Here is a 15,498-nt window from a genome sequence, read left to right as displayed (position 1 = left end):
TCGACTAAAGGACATTTAAAAATTTTAACAACGACAAAATATTTAAGCTTTAAAAGATAAAACTACATAGTAAGTAGGGATTAAAAATGAAGATCGCATTTAGGATGCCAAGCCACAAAGAAAATTTGACTAAAAATATGTATAACTGTCCACTTACACAAAGCCGCTTTACAAAAACAAACACATCTGAATCAAATTAACCCTACAAAGAGCGCGGGGTAAAGTATCCCGGTGACTTGTTTCCCAAACACAAGTTTAAAAATAAGTTCTTTAAAATCGAATATTGCCAGGAGAGACAGGTGCATCTGGTAGGGGCGGAGGAACGGCGTCAGGAGCCCTTGGGTGGCTGCGGCTGGCAACGCGGGAGCTGATCTCCAGAGAGAAGCCAGGGCAGAGCCTGAAACGCTTTAGTAGAGGAAATCGACAAAAGATAGGAAATTACTTTGAAAGCCTTATTAGAGGTTGTTGCTGCCCAACAAATGACACTCATGCGGAACTGACTTTTGCCCCTACTCCATTCTGGGAAAGAGAAAGCAGCCACCAGACCCGCTGAGCGACTCCGCTGCGCACTGCGCACTGCGGCCTGAGCGCGCAGGGCTGGCGCCCGCCCGACACGCGCCGTGCTCGGCTGCCGCAGCGCCCCGGGTCGCGCGCCCTGGTCCGCGCGGCTCCGCGCTCCGCGTTTCCGCGGTCGCCAGCACGCGGCTCAACAGAACACCCTCCCAAGTGCTGGGTACAGGCCGCGTCCCAGGAATCCCGAGAGCGCGCTCTTCCTCCGCACAGCCTTTCCCCAGGCAGCTGGCCCCGGGAGGCGCGCCCCCGGGCTCCGGGAAGGCCAGGTTGGCACTGCACGCGGCTCGGGCGTCGCCGCCCGACATCTAGGGTGAACCTTGGTTTGCCAGAGACTTGCCGAGTTTCTCCAGATCCTCGGTTAAGGAGCCCCCAGTGCGTTCTCGCTAGACTCCCCAACTCGGAAGCAGGGGTGGCTCTCTCCTGGATGCGGAGATTGGTCAATTTAGAGCCCTTTTGCCACGGGAGCCCCTCGTGGTATGCGCAGCACCGCATGGGAAGCTCGGCTCTGCAGTTTGCTGGACGTGACAGGGCGCATGGAGATGCTGTGCAAACAGCAGAGCCCTCTGCTTCCGGACAACGTCGACCTCTAAGCGCCCTGAAAACTTCTCTCCACTGAAAATTAAACTCCCACCCAAATGCACATCCCCGGAGAGGTTTGGGCTAAGTGCGTCTGTCTCGAGGCATAGCATAGAGCCTAACAGTTGATGTTTAATGCCTGGCTGCTCCGTGCGTAAAGGTGCAAAGACACACGCACACACTTGGGAAGCGGATCAGTCTAGGAACATCTGGGAAGTCTCCTGGCTTTCCTGGGAGGGAAGCGACCTCACATTTGCTGGGCAGTACTTCCAGATTCTTCCAGGTTTCCTCAGGCCAGTGGGGAGTAGGGCAGGCCGGCAAACGTGCCAGTCGCTCAAGGTCGCAGTGGCGGCTTGGTAAAATGGCCTGATGATCCCCGTCACCTCGATTAGCGGGATGGATGTTTTCTCCCACCCCCACTCCCCGCCTTCCCAACCACACATAGCATGCTCAATAAATGCATAATAAGTGCATTCAGAAGGCGTTTATGAAGCGTTCATTGATGATTAGCATGATTTGCCCAAAGTACACGGGGCAAGAAGCCTCGGGCCAGCTCCGTCCAAGACGCGTTTTCCCAGCGCCATTCTGCGACCAGGACCGTCCTGGGCCCTGGGTGCCCGGCACCCGGCTCCTGGCACTGAGAGATTAGGACCCCGGGAGACAGCTCCGCTGACCCGGGGGCGCGCGCACTACTCGCTGCCCGGGCTCCCTTCTGACATTTTCCCGCAGTTTCTCCTCCTTCTTTCAGGCCAAGGGGTGTACCAGGGGCAGACACAGGCAGCGGGCGGCGGGAAGCGCAGGTTCCACGTGTCCCCAGTCTCTGTCCAGGGCCTGCAGCCACCAGGACCCCGGGGAGCCGCGGGCCACGGGGTACCCAAGCCGCCCTGCCTCGCGCGCGTCGGTCCAGGTGCGGGAGGCTGGGGCTGCCGGGCTCCCTTTTCCTATCTACTTTCCTTTTGGAGTTTCTGCTAAAATCCGGAGACTCGGAATCCACCCGCGGAAACTCCAAGCCCTCCAACTGAGCATGCGCCAGTGCCAGCCGGCTTTTGGTCACAGGCTCCGGAGCTCTCCAGGCTAGGCTGCGGCGCCCGGGGAGGAGGGAGGAGAGGGGAGGGGAGGGGTGCCTGGAGAGGCCGCGGCTCGCGCGCCTGCGCAGCCAGCTCCAGGGACCCTAGGTTTTCTATGGGATTCCCAATCTGCAGCAGAGATTTACCGGAGCGTGTTGCGGCGGCGGCTGGGCTCGCAAGGCGCGATCCGACGGGGATTTAAGCAGCCCAGAGCTCCGAGAAAAGAGAGCGAGAGAGAACCGCACACAGAGACGGCTGAACCGCTCACCCGAATTAAATATATATATTTTTAAAAAGAACTGTTGAGTTTTATCATTTTCCTTAAGTGACCGTGCGCAGCGCTATAACTGTAAGTGCAAAATACAAATCTTCGTTGCATTTCTGCATGGGTAGCGCAGCCGATCGTGAGGGAGATGCTTTGGCTGTGGTCACCTACTGGGCTTTGCATAGATGCATCTGAATGCATGCTGACAGTCGCCTCGGTGGGTGCTGGCGCATCGGGGACCTTTTGCAAAGCGGGGGTGGGAGAAGGAGGAGTGTTTATATGTGGCTCGCTGGGGGGATTGTCAGGCTAGGTTGAAGATGGGCGAAATTGAGATGCTTTTATAAAGTCTATAAATAGGCGGGTTTCTCTAAGCAGATGTAAGTCGTTAATTGAGAAGTTTTCCGGCTGCTGCCAAAACTATGGAGCGGGTGCAGCCCAGGGGTACCAAGCTGTCCTCCGTGGGGCCGGTGCTCCGTGGACGAGCAGCAAAGGTGCTTACCGAGTAAAACGGAGCGGGCGAGAATCTGGGGTGATTTCCAAGCGGGATGTTGGTGTTTATTTAAGACCCAAGGAGTGGGGCGCAGAAGAGGCGCGTTTCTGAGTCTTTAGAAACGAGGCAGTTTTCGGCTTTGATTTTTCGCCACAAGGGTGAGTGGGCAGAAAAGATGTCCCACCTCACTGTGGATCTGGATCAGAGTCTGTAGTCGGAGGTGCTGGAAGGGGACAATCGGGTCCACACTCGCTACCTGCCTCCTGGAATGCAGGGCTGAGAGGCGGAAACCCAGATGTGTTCCACTTGCTGGTGTTTCTGTAAAGGAGAAAAGGTCGTTTTGTGCTGGAGTGAAAATGGGTTGTTCTTTGCCCAGAAACTGGCCGAAGGATCTCCACAAGGTCAAACCCCAAGTGGAAATCATCAGATGGCTGAATACCCCCAGGGGCGCGGGAACCTGTGTGGGGAGGGGGCGACGCTGCTTACCAGAGAGAAAATGGAGAGAACTCAGCTCTGCACGGATCAGTGCCCCGGGAGATGCCAGGGTGGGAATCCATTTTTCCAGAGTTGCCCTCCTGTCCACACCGTGGAGACTGACACGGAATGGAAATGCGGGTGGGTGTAGACAAGGCAAAGTCTACTATCTGCGTGTCACTTCCCACTTGAAGGCAAGTGAGGGAGTTTTCATATTTCTACATATTAATTTGTCAATTATAAAGGTATTTCAGGTGGAGACATATTAAAAAATGAAACTCGTGTGAAAACACATTGTACCCCCACTGTCATTTAGACTGCCTACACTTGATTGTGTTGGGGGAGGGATGTTCCTGCATCACTGAACACCTTACTCATGAGTGCACACTCATCATGCTTAGCGTTTAATAACCCCAGGGAAGGCTGCCTGGGAGCAGGTTGGCAGAAGGCATGAGACAGGCAGACAAGAAAGTACATGGCTGGTGTGTGCTGGACTTCTGTGAAAAGGCAGATTCAATGTCTGGGATGAAATGCAATAAATCTTTCCCCAAAATGGGAGTCGGGGTGGGCTGGAAGTGATCATTATCAGGTTCTTTGACCACTCCAACTATTTGAAACCCTCCTGAAGGAATTTATAATTTATTTCAATGGATGACATTTGAAATTGGAAATAAGACAATAGCCTCTCCTTAGAAATCCAAAGTCTATCATAGACTGCCTTCTCTCTTCCTTCCCTCTTTCTTCCAGGGCAGAAAGACCAATCATTTGTCACAATTGAGTCACATTCTTGCCATCACATTGCAGGGGTTGTTACACTGCAAAGATATATGGGTGGTAGACAAAAGGGGGTGAGAATCTCATATTAACGTTCATAGGTGTTTGTTCTGGATTCCAAGGTTCACAGACTGACAGTTACCCAGAAAGTCACATCAAACAGTAAAATATCTATTCCAAATTCCTTGTATTACAGATGAGGAAACTGAGTCCAAACCATAGAGCTAAACGCAAGTGCGTTATCATCTAGTCTACGTAATGAACACCTGAAAAGTAATGTTGGGGGAAACAGCCTCTCTGCAGCTTTCAGCATGCTGGTGGCTTTGCTGCAATCTGCATTTAGATGTCCGAGATGGTCTCCAGGGTTCCCTTTCTTACAGGATTTCTCTCCTTTTGCCTCTCTTTTCCTTATAAAGTATCTGTCCTGTTGCCCCTCACCTCTAACACACCATCTTCTTGGATGTTTAGGTCAGCCCTTCCTGGCCTCACTGCATCCCAATCAATTTCTTTGGAATCCTTGGAAGTTTAGGGAGCACTGACAAACCAGACACAATCTGCAGTTCCAGGGCCCATCAGCAGCCCTTCCCTGCTCTAGTCTCCACAACCTTTCAGGGCTCTCCTGCCCATGGCCCTGCTGCAGCTGCAGGGATGAGGACCCAGTGGCATGGGGAGGCTGCAGTGTAAACAACACACAGTGGGCACTGCCATCTCTCTCCTGGCTCCTAGAAGGCAGAACCAAATCAGAGATGCCACTCTCCAGCCTTCATGGAAATCCTCTAGATGAAATCACCTGCAGACAGGGGAGGAGGGGGCTGCAGGGCTGAAGGGAGAATGCGTGAGTGGTCTGAGCTGAGCGCAGCTTTTCAAAACCTTGAGAGCTCTGAGAACATGTGCACAGCTTTTCTTCAAGCAGATCTTTCATTTTCTTCTTGCGCAGCTTTCTTCCCTGGCTTGCGGCAGAAGGGTTACAAGGCAAGCAAAATGACCTGCCTAATTGGCCTTCCCTCCTTCCTTCTTCCTTTCCCCTTTATTCTCCTATGCTTTCTCTATTGCTCCCTCATTTTTCTCTCTTGCTTCCATAAAAATGTTCTACCACCTACACAATAAAGTTCTAGCTCTTTTAAAGAGCATCTGGGCCTGCCTGGTTCCTCTTCAAAAATGTAATATCACAGGTGCCCAGAAAGATAGCCTCTGTGACTATTTGACTCTAGGCAAATGCCCGGGATTTTTACCTGGAAAAACTGCGATATTAAGCAATAAGATACTTTATGGGGGAAAGGCAAAGCCAGAGGAAGACCAAATTGAAGTCTTCCTCATTTGAAAGAGGGGTTAAATAGTCTTGGAAGTTGTCAAAGCTGCAGAAGCAAGGTATAGGGGTTTCTCAACATCATCACCAATGAGCAATTTAATGGAATCCCTCCCTTCTTGGTAAAAATTTATTGAATTGGGATAAGCTCTCTCTGTCAAATGCTCTTGGGTTTGTTTGACGTTCCCTGGTCTTGCTGTCCCAGGCCAGGCTGCACACCAGGTAGCCTCTGCAAAGCACTGGGATTCCTAGTTACCAAGTACCCTGCTTTGATTTGCTATGCATTAATCATATTGTGTAACAGGAAAAAGTGATCAGGTGTTCTGGGCAAGTATGGTTCTCTCTTTGGGTTGCATGTAGGTGTGGATTCTGAGCACATGGAAGGGCTCCATAGGGGGTTTCATAGAATGATAGCATAGCTTCAATGTCAACCATGTGGTTGGTTTCCTAACTGGTTTGACCAATATAGTTTGATGTCATTCTGAAGGTTTTCTTCTTTACATTGAGTGATTTCTATGTGCCTAAAATTAGTCATTATTCAGGAATATATTAAGGGTCTTTTCATAGAAGGGATCATGTTCAATTAATCTAAAGGTGAAGTTGACAATGTCCACCTCAATTTTTTATACTAGATATAAATGTATTAATCTTCCTAAAGTACCAAATGGTGCAGAGATAAGTTAATAAATAACTGATATTTCCACTATCCCAAGGGTTAATTTGCACAATTCATAGACTATGTTAGCTGAATGCAGTCCATATAAATGATCTAATCCATCATTCCAATAAATAAAAATGTAATAAAGAAAGGAAAAATTTTACCTTAAAAACATACCTACAACATGAAATCACTGTAAAGATATAAAAACATTTGAATACTGTTAACAGTGGAATGCAAAAAATTTTAGTTCACTTATGTGAGTATTCATTTTTATCTCTCAATAAGTAAAAACATAAATTATTTCATCTCTCTACAAAAATTGATATTGGTGAATCAAAGACAATATAAATCTATACAACAGCAGCTCTGTCTTCCACACATTTTTATCATGGTCTCTTGAACCACAGAATTTTTTTAATTTATTTATTTTGAAAGAGTGAGATACACAGAGAGAGAGAAAGTGATCTTCCATTTGCTGGTTCACTACTCAGATGGCCTGAGCCAGATCAACTCTAGGAGCCAGGAGCTTCATCCAGGTCTCCCACATGGGTGGCAGGGGTCCAAATACTTGGGCCACCTTCTGCTGCTTTTCCCAGACCATTGGCAGGGAACTGGATCTGAAGTAAAGCAGCCAGGACAGAAACCAGTGCTCATATGGGATGCCAGCGTCCTAGACAGTGACTTTACCCGCTATGCCACAACAGCAGCCCCAGAACTACAGAATTATTTTAACAAGTTCATATTGTGAAGGGATCGACATGACCTTTCTCATTTATAGTTTGTTTCTAAAGATAACTTAAACTCTCTTAAGTGAATCAAAACAGCTTGAGTTGCTCCTAGCTTGATTCATTGAGAATTTTACTAAGGGAAGAGTCTTGGGAATTCTTTAGAAACTATTTAATGAATGAAACAGAAATGGAATAGCAAATTACTGGAGAATCCTCAAAGAGGTTTGACAGTTTAATAACAAGGTGCCTGTGAATACACTAAAGAGATACTCTATACCCTTATCAGCTAACTTAAACCACACAAATAGGGCAATTTTCATGATTCTTGGGGTTTTCCTGGATTCTCCTCTACTGTGTAACCACCAGTTGTTTTCTCTCTTTATTAAATAAGACATTGTATTTCCAATGATTTATTGGATTGTTTCCAGGTAAGAATTCTATTTACTTTTGATCTAAATTACATTTAAGATTGTACTACCTTCATTCAGCAAGTGGCCTTCAAACTCAATGTATCTAATACAATAATTGTTTTTACGGAAAATAGGTTTTTTTAATTTAAAAATAAGTCAATTTTATAATGCTCATAAAAACTAAAGTATTAATTGTTGAGTTAAATTTATTTGCAATTATTATTGATCCATAGAATGAATTCTATTTTCTATTCTTGCTCAAGTAGGTACTATTCTGAAAATAGAACTGTGTCATTTTAAATACATTTTTCTCCCTCTTTTCTTTGGTGCTTGTTTGTTGTCTCTTAGGCTATGAAAGATGATGAACTTTTGAGGAGCTGTATATAAATAGATATTTTGGCACATATTTAAATGTTAAGTGTGCTTTGAAGCTTGTGTGAATTTTTTCTAACACAAATATCCAGATCCTAATATTTCTGTTGTTTTTTATTTTAGAATATTTTTGCAGCCTAATATTCCTTAAAAATAGTAGACTAGGTGCAACAGAAGTCGCAGGTGATTTCTGTGTGTATTTTGTATTGATTTTATTAATTTGTGATTAATAGGCTTATTTCTGATTTCTTGAAATCCAATCTAAATTACAAGTAAAATGTCCAATGAGAGACCCATTAAGCATGAGCATTAGAAGTTGAAATGGGCCGGCGCCGCGGCTCACTAGGCTAATCCTCCGCCTTGCGGAGCTGGCACACCGGGTTCTAGGCCCAGTCGGGGCGCCGGATTCTGTCCCGGTTGCTCCTCTTCCAGGCCAGCTCTCTGCTGTGGCCCAGGAGTGCAGTGGAGGATGGCCCAGGTGCTTGGGCCCTGCACCCCATGGGAGACCAGGATAAGTACCTGGCTCCTGCCATCAGATCAGCGCGGTGCACCGGCAGCGGCGGCCATTGGAGGGTGAACCAACAGCAAAGGAAGACCTTTCTCTCTGTCTCTCTCTCTCACTGTCCACTCTGCCTGTCAAAAAAAAAAAAAAAAAAAAGTTGAAATGCTTATTAATATATTTTATTTTTAATGTATCAAGTAGCATCATACAAGTCAAACTGAAATTAGCAACTTCCATTTGGTGGAATTCTTGGCATTTGTTCTTAATTGTTGTTAAGTTAATGGAGGACTCTCAATATTGTTTATTCCAAAAGTTCAACTGTTTCTGTAATTTTCACACATGTTGCTTGTTGCTTGTTTTCTAGCTTATATGGGACATTTTCCAAAAAAATAAGAAGAAATTATGAAATAAATTTAAATTCCACAAAATACAAAGTTGTTAATTTTTCCTTTTAATTATTACAAAGGCATTATTTCCTCAGAGTAAGATAAAAACCATCTATTTAGTGTTTCTTCATTTTTAGTTTGTGAGTAAGAAAATTTCTTACCAAGATTCCAGCTGGGTTCCAGAGATTGTGACACAGCAGATTAAGCCACTTGAGATGCCTGCATCCCATAGGAATGCAGCTTTCAGATCTGGCTCCTCCACTTCTGATCCACCTTCCTGCTAAAGCATCCCAGGAGGCAATAGATTGTGGCTCAGCTCCTTGGGTCCCTATAACCAACATGGAAGACCCAGGGAGTTCTAGGCTCCTGGCCTCAGCCTGGCCCAGTACTTGCTATTCTGGGCATTTGAAGAGTGAACCAGAGAATAGGAACTCTCTCTCTACCCTCTGTCACTCTGTCTTTCAAGTAGACAAAAATAAATACACATTAAAAAAAAGATTTCAGTTGGCTTAAAGAAAATTGGAAATGGAAATGTGAGTAAGAGCTCCTGATCTAGATACACTTGGAGAAAACTCCGCAGGTCCAGAATGTATTAGCTCTGTGACTGAATAAGTTCAGTCTCTCAGCCTCAGTTTCTAATAGTAATTCACAGGATTCTTGAACAGGAATAATAAAATATCATATATGTTAAAAATAAAATACCTTATTATTGAAAACATGACCATAAATGGTAGTTATTTTTATCATTTCCATGCCTTTTATCAGACATCAGTAGCTCACAAACAACTTAAGTCACTGACCTATAGTAATCCAGTCATACCGGGACTTCTGAACAAGGTATTGAGCTATTGAGCAGTGAATGGTTAACAGTACTTAACTGACGTTATAAAACAAATATTTGTTGAACAAATGTGCCAACCACTGTGTAATCACTGTAGAAAAAATTAATAAGATAAAATCCCAGCCCTCAAGGAATTTATGCTTATTGGAGAAGACAGACATATACAGTTCAGTAAGTGAAATTAAAAGGCAATACATATGCATAGAAGAGAGAATTTAGGGAAGAAATAAATGCCTATAAGGAGACCTCACATTTCTTGGTTCTCTGATTCCTTTAAATACACCTGCTTTACATGGTAACTTTTTTTATCATCATCATCCTACTATGTAATACCAATATGTAATTGGGAACAATGATATGGAACTGAAATGACATTTTTAAGTGTGTGTCCTTATCGAATGCATTTTAAGGTTGTCTATGGATTATCGTTAAATGTTGCCAAATACTACCTTTTGAAAAAGAAATTTCTGTCTAACACTCTCCCCGCATCTCCCCTATTACTCCTAACCATTTCATAACTGATCTTTCAATGCACATCTGTGATGGGGGTGGGGTGGGGTTGGGGGGTTGTATGATCCATTCTTTCCTTCTTTTCTCCCAGGGATTTTACCTTAAATAAAATGCACCTCCCAACTCTTCCTTCCAACAGGATTCAAAAGCTTGTTTCTAGCCCCTCTAGACATGCATACACACACACACACACACACACACACACACAAATCAAATCCAGAATGATTGTACTTGTCTAACTTTTTTATCTCAGCTTTTTCTTCCCTTCTCCATCTGATTCCTGCCCCATTCACTAGGAAATTCCAAGCTATTTTAAAGACTTATTTATTCATTTGAAAGGCAGAGTTACAGAGAGAGAGAGAGAGAAATCTTCCATCTGCTGGTTCACTCCCCAAGTGGCTGCAATGGCCGGGACTGGGTCAGGCCAAAGCCAAGAGCCAGGAGCTTCTTCTAGGTCTCCCACATGGGTGCAGAGGCCCAAGTACTTGAGCCATCTTCCATTGCTTTCCCAGGCACATTAGTATGGGGCTAGATTGGAACTGGAGCAGCTGAGATTCAAACCAGCACCTATATGGGATGCCAACACAGCAAGCAGGGGCTTAATCTGCTACACCACTAGACCTGGAAATTTCAAGTTTATTTCTAATGTGTGGTTTCTAAAAAAAGGACCATCACTTTCTCCTTAGGATGTCTACAGAAGCTGTCCCTAAATTCCTAGTCCCCTTTGTGTAGTACGAGGGGTCATGGATGATTCACAGAATTGGGTAGGGTGTGGGTTCTAATATTTTGAGTCTATTTTCTCACCTTCTTTGTTTGCAGAGATGCTAAATACCTAGTATACAAGTGCACATATAGCACCTGGAAGAGCTTGGCAGAGTAAAAATTCTGTCCTCCCCATTCCAAATATGTCTCCCTTCTCACCTGCCATGTTTTCTCCCTCCTGCCAGCCCTCAGTCTGCACTCACCATTTAATCAAATGTTCTACTGCATTTTTTCCAAGTCTGTTTTCCTACTTTGCTGGTGGTTAAATAACTGCTGGCACACCTATATCTTTGGTAGCATAGCGAGTGTTGTCCTAGAAAACAGCTTAAACATATATTGATGCATCTCCATGGAAAAGTTCTTCCATTTACTTAAGATATTCCTCTAAACAAAATTTCCAAAGCACCTAATAACTTATGTTCAGTCAACAGTCCTCTCCCACTGCAGTGAGCCTATGGTATCCTTCATAAATGTCAGAGGACATTTGCCAACTGTTCATCATCCCCTGGTCTTTCTCCTCTCTTACCTTTTCCTCTTCCCCAAGGTGCCCTTGAGCACCTGTAAAACATTCCAAAAGACACCCACAATTCACCTCTTTCACCAGGTCTGCCACTATCACTTGCACATCTTTTGTCTGTCAAATAAATACTCACCAAATAACAGCAAATAATTGGCAGAGAGGGAGGCCTAACCATTGGTGGACACGACACCTGTGCCGAGCATATCCGTCAGGGTTAGCCTGTCAGAGCCTCCATTTCCTGAGTGTTTGTAAATTCTCCACTAGTGAATATTGGCCAAAAGCACAGAATGATGCCAAAAGCAGGGGTAGGGAGAGAGACACCAGCACATAAACAATACATACATGCACACATGATATATGCACATGTGTACACACTGATATATATAAATACATGGTAATGCACAGACATGATATACATGAATACGTAAGAAAATGCATATATACATGATATATATAGATACAGGCATGCTATATGTACACATGATATATACACACATACAGATATGTATGTACATAATAATATATGTACATACAAACACATGTATACACACATATATACAGATTGAAATTCATTGTTTTTATATATTTTAAACAAAATAGTTAAGAATTATAGCTTTATGGCAAACCATTGCTTATGAGACAACATTAAAAGGCTTGCTGACAGGCCCTCAATCTAGATAAAGTACCTAGCTGAAAGAGGGGGTGAACTATCTAAATTTGGTGGTAAGGATCTCTTAGCTCTTGTTTCTTTAAGGATATATTTCCAAAACACCAATAGATTTTTTTCCCCTCAGAGAGTTTTGTGGAAACATTTTTTGTGTGGGAAAGTGCTTACTGCATCCAATTTTTAAACAATTCCAGTGCAGATTTTCAAATTAATGACAATTCTGAGAGGACCTGTGCTAAGCACCAGCGTATCTGTTTAATATTGCTTCATTTTCACTTCCAAACCTGCACAGACAATTTATGTTACAAAATACTTATTAATATTTTCACTGAAAACCTAAACTGGGAAAATTGCTTTGGAAAGTGTCGCTCCCCCTCTTCATGGAGGAACGACACTAAACCCTGCCTAGGCTTCATATCCAAGTCACGGCACCATTATGTCGCTCCCCCTCTTCATGGAGGAACGACACTAAACCCTGCCTAGGCTTCACATCTGAGTCACGGCACCATTATGTCACTCCCCGTCTTCGTGGAGGAACGACACAGGACCCTGCGCTGTTCTTTTGTCTGCTCGGCCCTTCCCGGGTTTGCTGCTGGTTCTTCCCGGGTTGGCTACCATCCCTTCCACCTCCGTGGAAGGGCGGTTCCCCCTGGTCACTTTCCCCACTTCCGCGGGGGAGCGGCACACCACCGGCCGGCTCTCTCGGGGGCTGCACAGGTGTTCCCTTTAGATGTTCCCGGTGCATGTTGTCTCTCTCCTCCTTTATAGTCCTCTTCCACCAATCCCAACTCGGCTGCCCACACGCCGAGTACGCTGCTCTCCTCCAATCAGGAGCAGGTCCTACAGTTTATTGGTTGAACTGGAGGCAGCTGCGTAGAAGTTGTTACTCCCTTCTCAGCGCCATATTGTGGGAGAGCAGATGCATAGAATAAGTCTTAATTCCAGTAACAGTCTAGTCCGAGTTGCTCCCCACAGAAAGACAAAAACTGAACCAAATAATGAGAATTACCCAAACCAAATAATATCTACATGTGGAGCTTAGGCATTGCTGCTATGTTTAAAGCACTCAAGTGCATGGCCTTTGGAAAGTTCCTTGCCTTCTCAGAAATTCAGCTTCCTCATGTGAAAATAAGTATATTCTCTAACTTCTGTAGTTAGGAGTTGTGAGATTGAGGCACTTGTGAAATACTCTGTAGACTACGAAGTACCCCATGAAAGTAAGGAATATATTATTATTATTATTATTATTACTCAACTTTAGACTTTTAATTTATTCTTGATTAAAAACATTTAAAAATCAAAGCACTGATCTTGCACAGTTTATTACATCAAGGTTGTATCTGATAAAATAAGTCCCCTGTCCCCTTCCTGCCCTCTCCCTGGGACCTGGGATAGAATGATAGCCATAATGACAACTTCACAGTAAAATTGAAAAATAAAATACTTTGAAGTAAAATAATCTGAAAAAAAAGGTTGAAGTATGGGAAGTTTGAGAGGCATCTATACTTACATTAGAATTTCTCATGTTGTGATTATAGAACTTGAGCCCATAACCATTTCTTGGTGGAGTGAGTGCCTCTCAATTTCCAGAGAGCCCATTGTAGGAAAAAAGACAACCATGGTCAGGACCATATAGTCATTGTAGTAAGGAAGCTAGGGAAATAAGATTTTCATCCTACTAAGGATGAGAGAGACCTTTGAAGGTAATCATGCCTTCCATTCTTGAAATCAAAATGTGTATATAGATCCAAATAATAGGACAGTGGAGCTGAGAGGAAAAACAAATGTGACCCATATACACACGCATCCACAGGGACTCTGTCTTGGACCTGCTCTATACCAGCTCATGCCAAGGACAATGAGTTTGCAGCAGGGGCTTTAGAAATCACTTCTCATGAGCTTCCCACAGCTCTGATCATCAAGGTCTGATCCTTCCCTGGGAATATCAACCAAAATTCTCTCTCATTCTTAATGTATTACAGCTGTGTCCATGCCACAGTTCCTTGAGATCACAATTTCTTGAGAGAAGAAACCATGTCTGATAAACATCCACGTCCTTTAGTGAGATGTGCGCCTATAGGTCACTGGAATAGGAGGAGCAGCAAGTCAACTGTACCTTGTCTTATCAATAAATTGTAGTTTGGAAATGCCCAGTCGGGAGCTGTTAGAATCGTCAGATACCCCAGGGTAATGAGAAACAGAATTTGGGCATCTGACTCCAAGATAGTCAATGGCCAAGTGATACCAGCACTGCTCAAGTAGAATGTTGGCCATCTCCTATGTATCCCCCTTCCCATGTCCCTTCCTAAAAGCAACAGAGAAAATAATGGAGGAGAGAAGCAAGCAAGACAGTAGAATAGAAGGCTGTTCATTCCCTACTGCTAGGTTGCAATCCTAGGGCAAAATTGAGCTGAGAAAGGAGAGACTAAATTAGACTGAACTTTGTAATTCTTAGAAACAACCACTTTTCTGATAGCTGAGAGTGACCTGAAAAAAATACAGATCAGACTAAGATATATCACCCTAGCATGGGAAAAGGAGGCATGATAGAGCACATTTGAGGTTGTGATGAGAGAATTAAGTTAAACTGTTAAGTTAAACTGGTTATACAAGAAAGCATAAAAATGGCATATGATTCATTCTTAAAACAAGAGACTTTAGCCAGAATTGCTGATGTAGTACTTAAAAGAAGAACTGTGAGAGCAGGAGGGTACAGAGGAAAGTGGCCCAGGTCACCAGGGGTAGAGGAGAAGCTGGAAACATCGATGTCCTTCCAAAGAGCTGCTCAGTGGATGGGTACACAGAGGGTTTGTATCTCTGCTCTTTGGCCATTAGCCAGAACTTAGTTCATCTGACTATTGGAATTCCTCTCTAGTCTACATCTTGAGAGTAAGCAGAAACCATTAATTCCTTATAATAATGATTGTTAGACATTTTGTTAAGAACTTAATGTGTTTAAGAAACTGTGTTGGATATTTATTACATTATTTCATTGATTCCACATTGTAGCTCTGCAAGTAAGTGTCTGCAAGGGAAACTTCCCTTTGTGGCAGACAAATTGCATGTCAGAGAGGATTATAATTTGTCCATGATCATACAGATGCACTCAGTGATCCAAGTGTTATTCAAACCCAGGATCCTCTCTCTCTACCAATCTACATTTGACATTCATTTTTTGACTATGAAAATAATACACATCTGAAGAGAAAAGGCAATGAGCATCTGTGTATCCATCATGCAGCTTGAACCATTATTAGGTCTATTTTGTTTTTCTTCCTTCCATACACTTCCCCTCTCCGATGAGTTATTGGGAACAAAATACAATTTCATCCCATCATTTAGAAACATTCAAATATGTATCCATAAGAACTCCTTAAAATATGCACAATTCTAGTAGCACAACAAAATACACAAATATCCTATCAGTGTTCAAGTCTCAAAAGCAGTTTTGTCATTTATTTGAGTCAGGATCCAGTTGGTGAACAGAAGAGACAGCAGCCTGTTTGATACAAAACGTGACTGCTTCTCCCTAGGGAGAAGCTGGGTGTGGGTAAAAGACATGTGGTTAAAAGGCTGGCCTCGCCACTGTGAACAAGTTGTCTGAATTTTGGGAA

General features: G+C 44.0%; 1 protein-coding gene across 1 annotated transcript in view; it reads left to right on the top strand.

The window, feature by feature from the left end:
- Positions 1-2,307: 2,307 nt before the first annotated feature.
- VSNL1 (visinin like 1) overlaps positions 2,308-15,498 on the top strand; it is a 112,565-nt gene continuing 99,374 nt past the window's right edge. The window contains exon 1 of the mRNA XM_002710036.5: positions 2,308-2,565. The gene's annotated coding sequence lies outside the window, so the exon portion shown is untranslated. The remainder of the gene's footprint in view (positions 2,566-15,498) is intronic.

The sequence above is a fragment of the Oryctolagus cuniculus genome, chromosome 2 (assembly GCF_051225735.1).
Source record: "Oryctolagus cuniculus isolate XC-2025 breed Fujian yellow rabbit chromosome 2, ASM5122573v1, whole genome shotgun sequence".
In the NCBI taxonomy this organism is placed as follows: Eukaryota; Metazoa; Chordata; class Mammalia; order Lagomorpha; family Leporidae; genus Oryctolagus; species Oryctolagus cuniculus.
This window is presented reverse-complemented; position numbering and strand designations above follow the sequence as displayed.